Source organism: Ictidomys tridecemlineatus, chromosome 1, assembly GCF_052094955.1.
Source record: "Ictidomys tridecemlineatus isolate mIctTri1 chromosome 1, mIctTri1.hap1, whole genome shotgun sequence".
Classification (NCBI taxonomy): domain Eukaryota; kingdom Metazoa; phylum Chordata; class Mammalia; order Rodentia; family Sciuridae; genus Ictidomys; species Ictidomys tridecemlineatus.
In genome coordinates this window covers 170510546-170522218 of record NC_135477.1, presented here as the reverse complement: position 1 = coordinate 170522218, position 11673 = coordinate 170510546, and the positions used below count along the sequence as shown (strand labels likewise).

The 11673-nt window shown below is 45.8% G+C and overlaps 1 long non-coding RNA gene across 1 annotated transcript; it reads right to left on the bottom strand.

Annotated features, from left to right (window-relative positions):
• Positions 1-658: 658 nt before the first annotated feature.
• LOC144366597 (uncharacterized) lies at positions 659-2456 on the bottom strand. The gene is made up of 3 exons (XR_013425669.1): positions 2174-2456; positions 1867-1981; positions 659-1481 (listed from the first exon to the last, which is right to left on the bottom strand). It is a non-coding gene; the product is annotated as an uncharacterized LOC144366597 (long non-coding RNA).
• Between the last annotated feature and the right edge of the window lie 9217 nt (positions 2457-11673).

Below are 11673 nucleotides of genomic sequence, written 5' to 3'. Positions count from 1 at the left end.
ATTTTGTGTGTGTGTGTGTGAGAACCAAGATGTCCAAACAAGTCCTATTCCCTGTGGTTCTTCCTGTAGAATTCTGAGCTCCACGACACCTTGGCAAGGTTGCGAGGGGTCAATACAGTCAAGTTCAACCCTCCTCAGAAAGTTTGCTTGGTGATTATGATGTTGTTTTTAGAAGTCAGTGTAAGTGCAGCTAGAGGGGCCATGACTTTCTCATGTTTTGATGTCCCCTGTGCTATCCAGAGTCGTATCTATGATGCCCTCCACCTCCCAACATTTCCTCCTTGTCTCCTCTCCAGATTTTGTCATCCCTGTAAGTTTGACATAATAAGGCATCTTTACTCCCAGCCTTAGCCCTAGAAAGTTCCACTGGAACAAAGGAAGGATTGGAAGAAAGGTATGTTTGGTCCAAATACAATAATTTAGAGTGGCTGTAAGAGAAAATGACGTCTAAGCCCCCAGAACTGTAGTCAAGGACTACGTCAGTGAGTTCATTAGGCACCGAGTGCCTGAGGTTTCTCACAGCTGTCAGAAGGCTGAGTACCCACCAGGTGGTATTTTCACAAGGAAATAATCAACAGAGTATGGCTGAGCAGTAATTGTGTGCCCAACATTGTTCTAAACACCGAAAGACATAGAAAAGGAAAAAAAAAAAACAGACTTCTTGAATCAAAGAATCTTGCAATCTATTTAGGCAGTCTGGGAGGACAGAGATTTGAACATAATGAAAACAGTTTAACATGTACCAAGTGTTTGTGGAAAGTGAGGTTCTCTACATATAGTATCTCATTTAATGCTCACAACAGCCCTTTGTGGTGGGTACTAGAAAAATCACCTCCATTTGAGCATAAGAAATGGCAGCAGAGGAAGATAAAGTACACTGCCCAACATCATAAAAACACCAAGTGGTAGGATTAATATCTAGGCAGCAGGGCTCTCAGGGCCTCTTAAGTTTAACCATGCTTTATATTCTACCCTGACATAGTGATGGTTTGCTTTAAATGCAATACATCATGAAGAAAGGTAGCTCCAGTTCAGATCATCCAAGTTTGAAAAGACTGTATTGCTACTTCCCATCCCCTGTTCTACCTGCAATAGATACTGTTTCCACATGAATTAATCAGTACAAGTACCCTCTGTGTATTCTAGATGGGCACACCTTGCAAAGAGAACTTGGACCGTTCAGCATGATGACTATAAGTGCAAAATTTCCAAGCCTGGGATTCCCCCTACCCCCCTCCAAAAAAAAATCACTCTGGTCATCTACAGGACGTGGAAAGAGTAACCTGGGCCAGCCTAGGATCCCCCACCCTCTAGGAGTATACTTGTTCATGTCAAAAGGGTCAGCCCATGAAGATCCAGCCTGCTTCTGAGTGCTACTGTGAATTCTCCATCCGATTTCCCGGGTCAAGCCATCACAAGGATGATGTAAGGACAGTCTCTCAGTTGCCAGGGGAACTGGTTTCATCAGTGTCTCAGCTAGCCTGGAAGATTTGCATACATTATGTCACATAGAAAGAGAAAGTTAAATTGACTCAAAGTCAACTGCTTCTACTGTCCACAGTGTGGTATGTACATTGCATCAAGATTCTGGGGCACTGTAGAGACAGGTCTGGTAATAAATGCTCACTTTCTCTTGCTCAGCAAGAATGGGAGCTGCCTAGGGAAATAGATTATGACAACCCAAGGAATGGTGCGTCCACGGAGCTGGGTGTTGAATTCCCTCTCTGCATCTTAGCTCTTCGGCTCCTTCATTACCCACTGGCAGGATGGTCTTGATTACAGGGGCAATGCCCAGGTCTGACAGTATCCAACCCTCCAGAAGCTCAGCACTTCTTCACCCCCAAGTCACTGTTGCGTGTCACATACCTGTTTAGCTCCGTCTCACAAGCTCTCGGCCTGTCTCTGAAGATCGGTGTGTATTTCTCACCCTTTTCCTCTTCTCCATTCAAATTAGGCAGACTGGTCTATCCCTACTGATTTTCTAGATCAATAGAATAAAATTTCCAAAAGGATGACAACTTTCCTTCCTGGAATCTTCCCACAAAATGTGCACATGCATGGTTTTGAAAAAGGATTTGATGGCAAAGAAATAGCTCCCTAGTGTGAAAGTATGTCTTACTCTATAATTTGCAAACTGTATAGCAGGTCACCCCCGGTAAACTCACCAACTCACCCAGAGTGCAGTTCTCCAAAGGAAAAACAGGGCGCACACTCTTGGTCAATTACTGCACCAACTCAGGGTTGTTCTGTTTCAACACTAGATCAACCTACATTCCTTTCAGTGATGCCATATTTAAGGGAAGCCAAGTTTGAGACAGTTACCATAACAAAAGCAAATGCCAAGTGCACCAGCACGCGGGACAGGAAACCAGGGAGGCAGGGTCCAGTTAGATTCCAAAGTCCGAGGAGTTGTCCCGTGCCCAACACACACATCAGATTAGTAAGTAATGACCGTGATCAGGATGCAATAAAAAATGCTAGATTTTTCTTTCACTGCATGTGTATCATTTTTTTCAAATGGCTACAAAGTTCTTAGTAAACGCTTTTCAAGTGATCTGCCTTTCTCTACTTAAAAATGGAACCGATCAGTAATTTCTTTTGACCATTGGGCACCAGGAAACATTTGCTGAGGCCCTTGGGGCTCCATGAACTGAGAAGGTCTGAAAACCCCGGGTCAGGTCTGTCCTGCTTTGTGGTTCCCGTGGACCTGATCTCATTACAAAGCACTGGGTCTTAATTTTGGTGGCTGAGGCCGGGTCCACCCAGTGGCTTCTCTGTTTTCCTAAAGGTGCCCACTACCCAGGGCCTTCCTCGCCACTCACCTGGCCCAGCACCTGCCCCAGCCTCTCTGGACATCTTTCCCTTTCTCTCTAAGCTTCAGTCGCCCTGGCTTCCTTTCAGTTCCTCAGACACACCATGTCCTCCTTTCCCACCGTGAGGACTTCCTGCTTGTTCCCATCCTGAGTCACCTTTAGGTCTCATCTTAAGTGCTACGTCACCAGAGTGGCCTTCCCTCACCCATCAGAGTGAGATTTCCCTCGCTTTCTTGGTTATTCTCTGAATGATGATGACCCCACTCATTTCCTTCATAGTATCTTGTCCTCTCCACATGCAGTTGTCCCTTGTGACCAAGGGGAATTAGTTTCAGGACCTCCAAGAATACCAAAACCCTTGCCGGGAGCAGTGGCACATGCCTGTAATCCCCAGCAGCTCAGGAGGCTGAGGCAGGAGGATCATGAGTTCAAAGGCAGCCTCGGCAATGGCAGGGCGCTAAGCAACTCATTGAGACCCTGTTTCTAAATAAAATACAAAATAGGGCTGGGGGTGTGGCTCAGTGGTTGTGTGCCCCTGAATTCAATTTCTGGTACCCCCCCCCCAAAAAAAAGAATACCAAAACCCACAGATGCTCAGACCCCTTGTACAAAATGGTGTAATGTTTGATATTACCTATACACGAGCATTTATACTATATTCTAAATCACCTCTAGATCACTTATAATACCTAGTAGAATATAAATGCTGTGAAAATAGTTACTATACAGCATTGTTTAAGAAATAGTAATAGGAAAAAAGTCTATATATTTTCAATACAAATGCAAATTTTTCTTTTTCAAATGTATGCAACCCAAGGCTGGTTGACAGAGGTGGCAGACTGTTCCTACCTACCTCCATAAAGACAAGAATCTGGGGTTGCTCCGCTCCTGATGATGCTCACAGAACTCTAGCACAGTGCCTGCTACAAAACTGTCACTCAACCAGTAACTGTGAAGTTAATAAATGCTAATTTAAATTATGCAAGGGTATTTGAACTGAGGTGCTATGAAGCCCAAGCATATTAGAAGGCTCTTTTGGCAAACAACCTGACCAAGGGAAGTAGGCACAATCGTTTCTGGAGCCTCAGACAGAAGTGTTCAAGGACAGCTTTTGGGATGGAGAATCCCACTGTGCCACCTCCCCACTGGCAGACACTAAGCAAGTTATTCATTCTGGGTCTCCCTGCCCGCCCTTGTCTTTGCCTACAAAAGGGTTGTCATAGAACTGTGAATCCTTAAGTGTTGTCCTGCAAGGAACAAGCATTCTAAATACAAGTTAGATCATTAGCCCAGTGTCCAAGGTCTGGGCCACAAAGGTCTACACACTACACTTGGGGGGAAATTTCAGCCTTAATACTGGTGGATCCAGATGATTCTTGCCCACTTTAGAAAACAAAGTTTATTGCAAAAAAGAGATTTGTGGGCAATTAATTCCCAGACCCATCAGTGTGGCTGGCTCAGGTTACGGCTGGAACTGAAAAGGCTCTCTTTTGGAGCTTTGATTATCCAGTTGGATGAGGACATGGAGGACATTAGCTGGCTTGTGGCCATTTTCTTCCAACCTGGCTTCACTACGGCCCCAAGCAAATAGCTGAGGGCATTTGCTGGATCCTCCCACCTTTTGCTTTCTCCCCCCTGCCTTTTTTTTTCTAATTTATTCTACTTAGTGGTACATGACAGCAGAATGCATTTCAATTCATCATACACAAATGGAGCACAACGTTTCAATTCTCTGGTTGCACACAGTGTAGAGACGCACTATTCATGCAGTTGTACATGTACCCAGAATAATGATGTCCATCTCATTCTATTACATTTACTAGCCCCATGATCCCTTCCCAACCATCCCATGCCCAATCCAAAATTCCTTCATTTTTCCCATGCCCCTGCCCCATCATAGATCAGCATCCACTAATCGGAGAAAACATTTGGCCTTTAGTTTTGGGGGACTGGCTTATTTCAGTTACATAATATCCTCCAACTCCATCCATTTACCTGCAAATGCCATGATTTTATTCTCTTTTAATGCTGAATAGTATTCCATTATATATATGTACCACAGTTTCTTTATCTATTCATCTACTGAAAGGCATCTAGTTTGGACTCACAGTTTAGCTATTGTGAATTGATATGCTATAAACATTGATGTGGCTGTGTCCCTGTAGTATGCTGATTTTAAGTCCTTTGGGTATAGACCGAGGAGTGGGATAGCTGGGCCAAATGGTGGTTCCATTCCAAGTTTTCTGAGGAATCTCCACACTGCTTTCCAAAGTGGTTGCAACAATTTGCAATATCACCAGCAGTGTATGACTGTGCCTTCCCCCCACATCCTCAGCAACATTTATTATTGCTTGTATTCTTGATTACTGCCATTCTGACTGGGGTGAGATGAAATCTTAGAGTAGTTTTGATTGAGGTGAATAGAGATCCTACAATATGGGAGCAAATTTGGACCACACAAACACATCAGATAGGGCACTAAACTCCAGGATATATAAAGAACTCAAAAGACGTAATACCAAGAAACAACCCAATCAATAAATGGGCTAAGGAACTGAACATGCACTTCTCGGAAGAAGGTATACCAGCAACCAACAAATATTAAAAAAAGGGTTCAACAGTTTTAGTAATTAGAGAAATGCTTTTGCCCTGTTCACCAGCCCTATTCATTTCTTGGTGAAAGAGGAAGCCGAGTGCACCCAAGTGTCTTTGCAGTGGTCCCTGGGGAGCCCTGGGGCCCAGGGCACTCCCAGATACAGAGGAAATGCCACGGGAGGGGCTTTGGGTCTTCATCTGTTCCCCCAGAAGGCTGAGCTTCTGTTCTCAACAATGCCTGGAACCACATCCCTCTCCTCCCCAAGAGCCATCCCCACCCCCACCCCACCCCTCCTTCTCTCTTCTGCCCCCTACCCACTATGGCTTAGCTAAGGATAAAGCCTCTTCTGCAACCTGAGCAGCTCTCACTCTATAGAGGGAATCTGGGCTGGCCTTGCTGGACAGACAGCGCAGAGGGACTCACAGGTTTCCATCCCGCCTTCTCCTCTCACTAGCTGCGTTGCTGTGGCAAGTTACCTTCACACCTCTGAGCCTCCGCTTGCTCATCTGCAAAGTGGACGGGATCTTATCAATTTCATTGTTTTATTGTAAGGACTGGATGGGAAAAAAAGTCACCCAGGAAACACATGGGCCATGGAAGCACAGGCAAAGAAGTCAGCGGCTTCACTCTTCAGGTCTTAGCCTAGAAACTTCCTCTCCTGCACTTCCCTGACCGTGACCCCAAAGACCTGTGTGTTCTAAAGCGCCCAGCCCTGGCTGTCGCGGCAAGATGTGTCATACTGCATCAGCATTGCCTCTTGGCCTCTGTGTTGCCTCCTAGTATCCTGAGCACCCTCCCAGTGGGAACCGAACTTCCCCTCTAGCATAGCAATGGGCACAAAGTAAATGCTGAGTTAATATTCTGTCATATGAGAAACTGATCAAGCAAACAATGACATAAAGTTAAAGTGGTTATTAAAACTTGGCTGTGTTAATATCTATGATTGCCACATTGTAACACGAGAGAGACTCACTTAGTAACCAATTGCTTATTTTTTCATATTACTGTTGTTTTTTTTTTTTTTTTAAGTACTGGGGAATGAATCCAGGGGTGCTTAACCACTGGGCCACATCCTCAGCCCTTTTTTATTTTATTTAGAGATAGGGTCTCACTGAGTTACTTAGGACCTCACTTAATTGCTGGCTTTGAACTTCCAATCCTCCTGCGCTGCTGGGATGAAAGGCGTGTGCCAACGTGCATGGTATATATTAGTTAATCTTAATAAGAGCCACCACGTATTGGACCACCTTCTGTGCAAATTGTAACCTCATCCTTCTCTCCACCCTCTGAGGTATGAACTACTCCTAGTCCCATTTCACAGGCGAGGAGGCTAAGGATTGGAGAATTGAAGTAATTGTCCAAGATCATCCAGTAGGTAGAGCAAAGCTGGGATGCCCACCCAAGACTGTTCAACCCAAGGGTCTGTCTGCTGTGTTGCCTCTTGAGGAAACTGAGGAGCTGCATTTCCTTTATGCTATGTTTCTCTGGCCTCCCAAATACTACAGAAGGGGCGCTCCTCATCCGCTGATGCTCACATGGTGACCGAGGTGATGCTGTTGGCATTAACTCCTTGGTGTCTAATCGCCCCTTCCCTGCCACATTTTCATCTTGCCTCACCTCCCTAGGCAGAGTAACCGCCAGGCAGAGTGCTCAGGTCAGGGATCTTCTGGATCCCAAAATCTTAAAGGAACATCTCTTGCCTATTTATGAACATAAATAAAATAGAATTTGTCAATTTTATTGTTACAAAAAAGTCACTGTGCTTTGTACTATTCAATTTTTTAAATTTAAATTTTGAGACAGGGTCTCACTGAGTTGTTGAGGCTGACCATCCTTCTGCCTCAGCCTCCAGAGTTACTGAGATGACAGGTATGACCGGCACACTGTTTTTTTTTTTTCTTTTTTAAAGTACCACCAAAAGCAACTAAATGTAGATTAAATAGAAAAGGATTTTTCAAAACCAAAAAGTAGAGAGAAAATGATAGGGCAAGAGACTGGGGTCATAGTTATCTTCTAAAGCAGATTTCTAGAGCAAGATACAATAAAGGCCCAGATAAATACAGATTTCCTACCAACAGAGAAACTAATGCAGCCTCAACTGGATGAGTCACATTAGCAGTCACAGTGGAAGAGGCTCAAATCAGAGGCCCTGATTTTGGGTCAAGCCCTTTTTCACCTGGAGACTCCTACCTGCTCCACAGGTTCTGCTTAACTGTACAGTGGTTCAACAATTCGTCCTCTCAGTGCAGGGTGGCCAGGTGATGTTCAGTCATTGGTGGGTGGAGCAGACGTGGTAAGGGGAAGGGCAGACCACCAGCCAGGGCAGGCCTTCACCCGGGGCCTGCCCTCTCCACACTGCCCCACCTCTTGCCTTGCTCCACCTGTTCCAACCCACAGCCAAGTCCAAGTGTTCCTGAGCGTAGGCATTTCTACTCCCTGCTCTCTACACCCCGGGGCACACCCACTTCCTACAGCCAAGGACACACTCACTTCCTACAGCCCAGGGCACACCCATTTCCTACAGCCCAGGACACACCCACTTCCTTCCTTGCCTGCATACCTCTACCTTTCACTGGGATTAACAAAAAATTGCAGAGAGGAAAAGAAAAAAAGTTGCAATATAGGAACAGCACAATCAATGTCAAAGGGGAGCCCTGACCTTACCTGTAACCAGTTCAGTTGAGCAAGCCAAAGATGTCCACTTGAATGATGAAAGTCAGCAGTGACCACCTCCAACACCTCTGCCTTCCATCGTGGGCCAAGAAAGGAGGGGTGAAAACATTCATTTGGCATTTGTTTTTTGGGGATTGGGATAGGGAGGGGGAGCATGGGAGGAATAGATGAACTCTAGATAGGGCAGAGGGGTGGGAGGGGAAGGAGGGGGCATGGGATTAGAAATGATGGTGGAATGTGATGGTCATGATTATCCAAAGTACATGTATGAGGACACGAATTGGTATGAACATACTTTGCATGCTACCAGAGATATGAAAAATTGTATTCTATGTGTATAATGTGAACTGTAATGCATTCTGCTGTCATATATAAATTTTTTAAAAATCAATAAAATAAAAAGAAAGGAAGGGTGACTCTGTAGAGATGTGGTCTGGTTCATTTTTGAGGGGGACCAGGGCCAGAAATTTGAGAGTCCCTTTAAGGATGCAGCTGACTCCAGGAATCTTACACAAAGCATCCAAACAGCAAATAGGTATTTGAAGTGCATTTGGAAGGTTGAATGTGCTCACTCCCCGCAGTCTTCTGCCTCCAGGTAGGACTGTTCTTTCTCCATCACCACAAATGTTTCATCAGTAACCTGGGGACTTACGCCCCAGGAAATGCTCTATGTGTGCACACAGAGAATTATGTTGGAAATGTGACTCATGATCTAGCTTAGGTACGTGTGATCCTGGAGAGCAAACCCATCGCCACTCCATGGACCACCTTCTTTGTGTGTCTCATTCATCTCCTCTTTGGGGAACATTTTTTTTCTAATTAGAAGAGTAATACGAGTTCAGAGTTCATGGTGGACATTTTGGAAAGACTAGAAAAACATACAGAAGAGAACAAAACTCCTGCACCCTCATGCTGAGGTGGGAGAGGAGATATAAGGACGAGCAGAAGGGGACATGGAGGAGAACATAGGGCGGCCGTGATCCAAGGTCCAGATCTAAGTCACTTTCACCTACCTTGACCACAAACAGCATTACTAAACCAATTATTAGAACTTCTCCACAGATACTGTTATGCCAGATTCATGAGACCCCAATAGACCTCCAGGAGCCGAATCCAATGCAATCACACAAGAGTCTTTATTGCAAGCTTGAGCCTGGACTCACCACCGTTCCCAATGCTGCGTGCGGTCCTAGGGAGTGAGTCCCGGGTCTTTTGTTCTGTGAGATTTTATAGGTTTTGGGGGGGGGATACTCTATGCATCACAACATCACACAGCAAATCATTCCATACTTCAGGAAAGTCAAACAAAAACTCTTAACATTGATTAGCACATTCAATGGCGGGAACAAGTTGGGTAGGAGTGATTGCTTAGTGCAAGAGGGGGATTCGTTTGAACTGATTGGTTTAAGCCACGAGGGGTGTACATGCTAAACTATGTGGTTTCCCAACATGTTATCAACCACCATAAACTACTGGGGGGTCATCTGGCATCCCTGGTATTTTCCCTGTCTCATGCTGATTGGAGGTTGTTGGGGCGGGGGGTCTGCTATAGGGTCTCACCTAGCCTAACTGAGTCAGGGACCTCTCCTGTTATTTACAGACAAACAACTCAGCAGGGTGGGTATGTGCTTAGGAGTGCTCTGGGGTTTTTCCAAAGACAAGGGTCACGCCCCCTTCCTTGGACAGGCTTTGCTCTGAGGTAGAGGCCGGTTTCTCAAAAAACAGAGTGTCACATTAGTTTCTCAATACATCAATGCAATACTACTTAAATTCACCAAGCAAACACATCGACATGGGAGAAGAAACTAACCCCCCATCCCGGTTACGGTCAGCATGGTCACCAACACCAAGAAGAACTGAACACCCTCTAGATCACGTCCCTGCCCTACTGATCTTAGGCTATGAACATGCCCAGGCAAAGACAGGCTCACGCCTTCCTCTCCAACGGCCACACGCCACCCCAACTCTCAGAGTGTGCTTCTCTCTTTCAACAAAATCAATCTGGGCCTCACTTAAATTCTTTCCAGCAATGACATTGAAGACCTTCACAGCCTTTGGGGGGAGGACCTCCTCAGGACTCCGCTCCCCTGACAATACTATTCAGATAGACCCTGTTACTGGTTTTCTGGAAAAGCAGGTATCTACAAGGTGGCCCACAGTCCTAGGCCGGAAGTGTCCCTTCAAGAGTGTTGGACTGTTCTGAGGAGGCAGCCTTATCCACAGGGTCGCCCTCTTTGGTCACTTTATCATCAGCCATAATCACTTGGGCTCACCTGGCTGACCCCTGTGGCCCGGGTTCTACCTGTCTCTGCCTGGTTGGCAAACCCATTCCCCTGGGATCATGGCCAAAGCTGACTTTTCTAAAATTTCCACTGTCAGCCCAGACTCCTTGGGCAGGAGTGGTTTAGAGGTGCAGGAGAAAGGGCTGGAGCAGCAGCTGAGAAAAGATTTTTGTTCTTAAGAGAGCTGCAGACAAGAAAGATGAGAGTCTGTTTGGTCTTGTTGGATTTTTGTTTGTTTTTTATCCTGAACGTTGTCCCATGTGGGTTGGAACTGTGAAGGGATGATAGTCTGAGAGACATTAGAGGGAAAACTAAGTCCGAGGGACCCTAACTGATACACAGGTGGAATCTACCCAGGTGACCACTAGCGAGACACTGTAAGCCACGCATACAGAATAGACTGTCGCCACTGTATCTGAAATACGGCCCATCACCCAGCCAAGGTCTGTCTGATTCTAGAAGACGAACTGCTAACCACTACACAGGAGCAATTGGCAGAACAATGTGGGTATAGTGGGTCCCATTTATATGACCAGATAGATATAATTACATAAAGAAGGCTTGAGGGACTCCTCCAGCAGACTCTCCAGTCAGGGCTCTGACTTAATATTCCACGTGTATTTGTATTTTTGAACTTTTCACAATAGCATGCATGCATGTATTGCTTGTGTCATTTTCTAAACATTTAACTTTGGCGGGGAGAGGGTGCCAGGGATTGAATTCAGGGGGCACTCAACCACTGAGCCATATCCCCAGCCTGTTTTTTTGTATTTTATTTAGAGACAGGGTCTCACTGAGTTGCTTAGTGCCTCACCATTGCTGAGGCTGGCTTTGAACTTGCAATCCTCCTGCCTCAGCCTCCTGAGCCACTGGGATTACAGGCGTGCATCACTGTGCCTGGCTAAACATTTAAATATTTTAAAGAACACATGACTCCTCCTTGATTTGAAATGTGGGCTAGAAGCTCAAAGCGATCTTTTATGAGGGGGTGGGGTGGGGTTGTGGTCAAACAGTTCTGCAGTTATTTTCAGTTTCTGGGGGGATGGCCAGCCTCTCACAGCCTCATCCTTCCTCTCCCACAGGGGGAGCGTAGGGAGCTCAGGGGCTCTGACTCAGCTTGCCTGGGGTCAGGGTCTGGATCATGAAGTGGGACAAGTTCATAAACAATGGGCATTCCACTGTCATAGCCAGAGTACTGGCTGGCCTTGTGCAGAGTCTAGAGATGAACGAGGCCCGGGATGTCTCTCCAGTCAATGGAACACGACTGTGAAGTGTCTAGAAGTGTCAGCCAAGGGACCCACACACAACT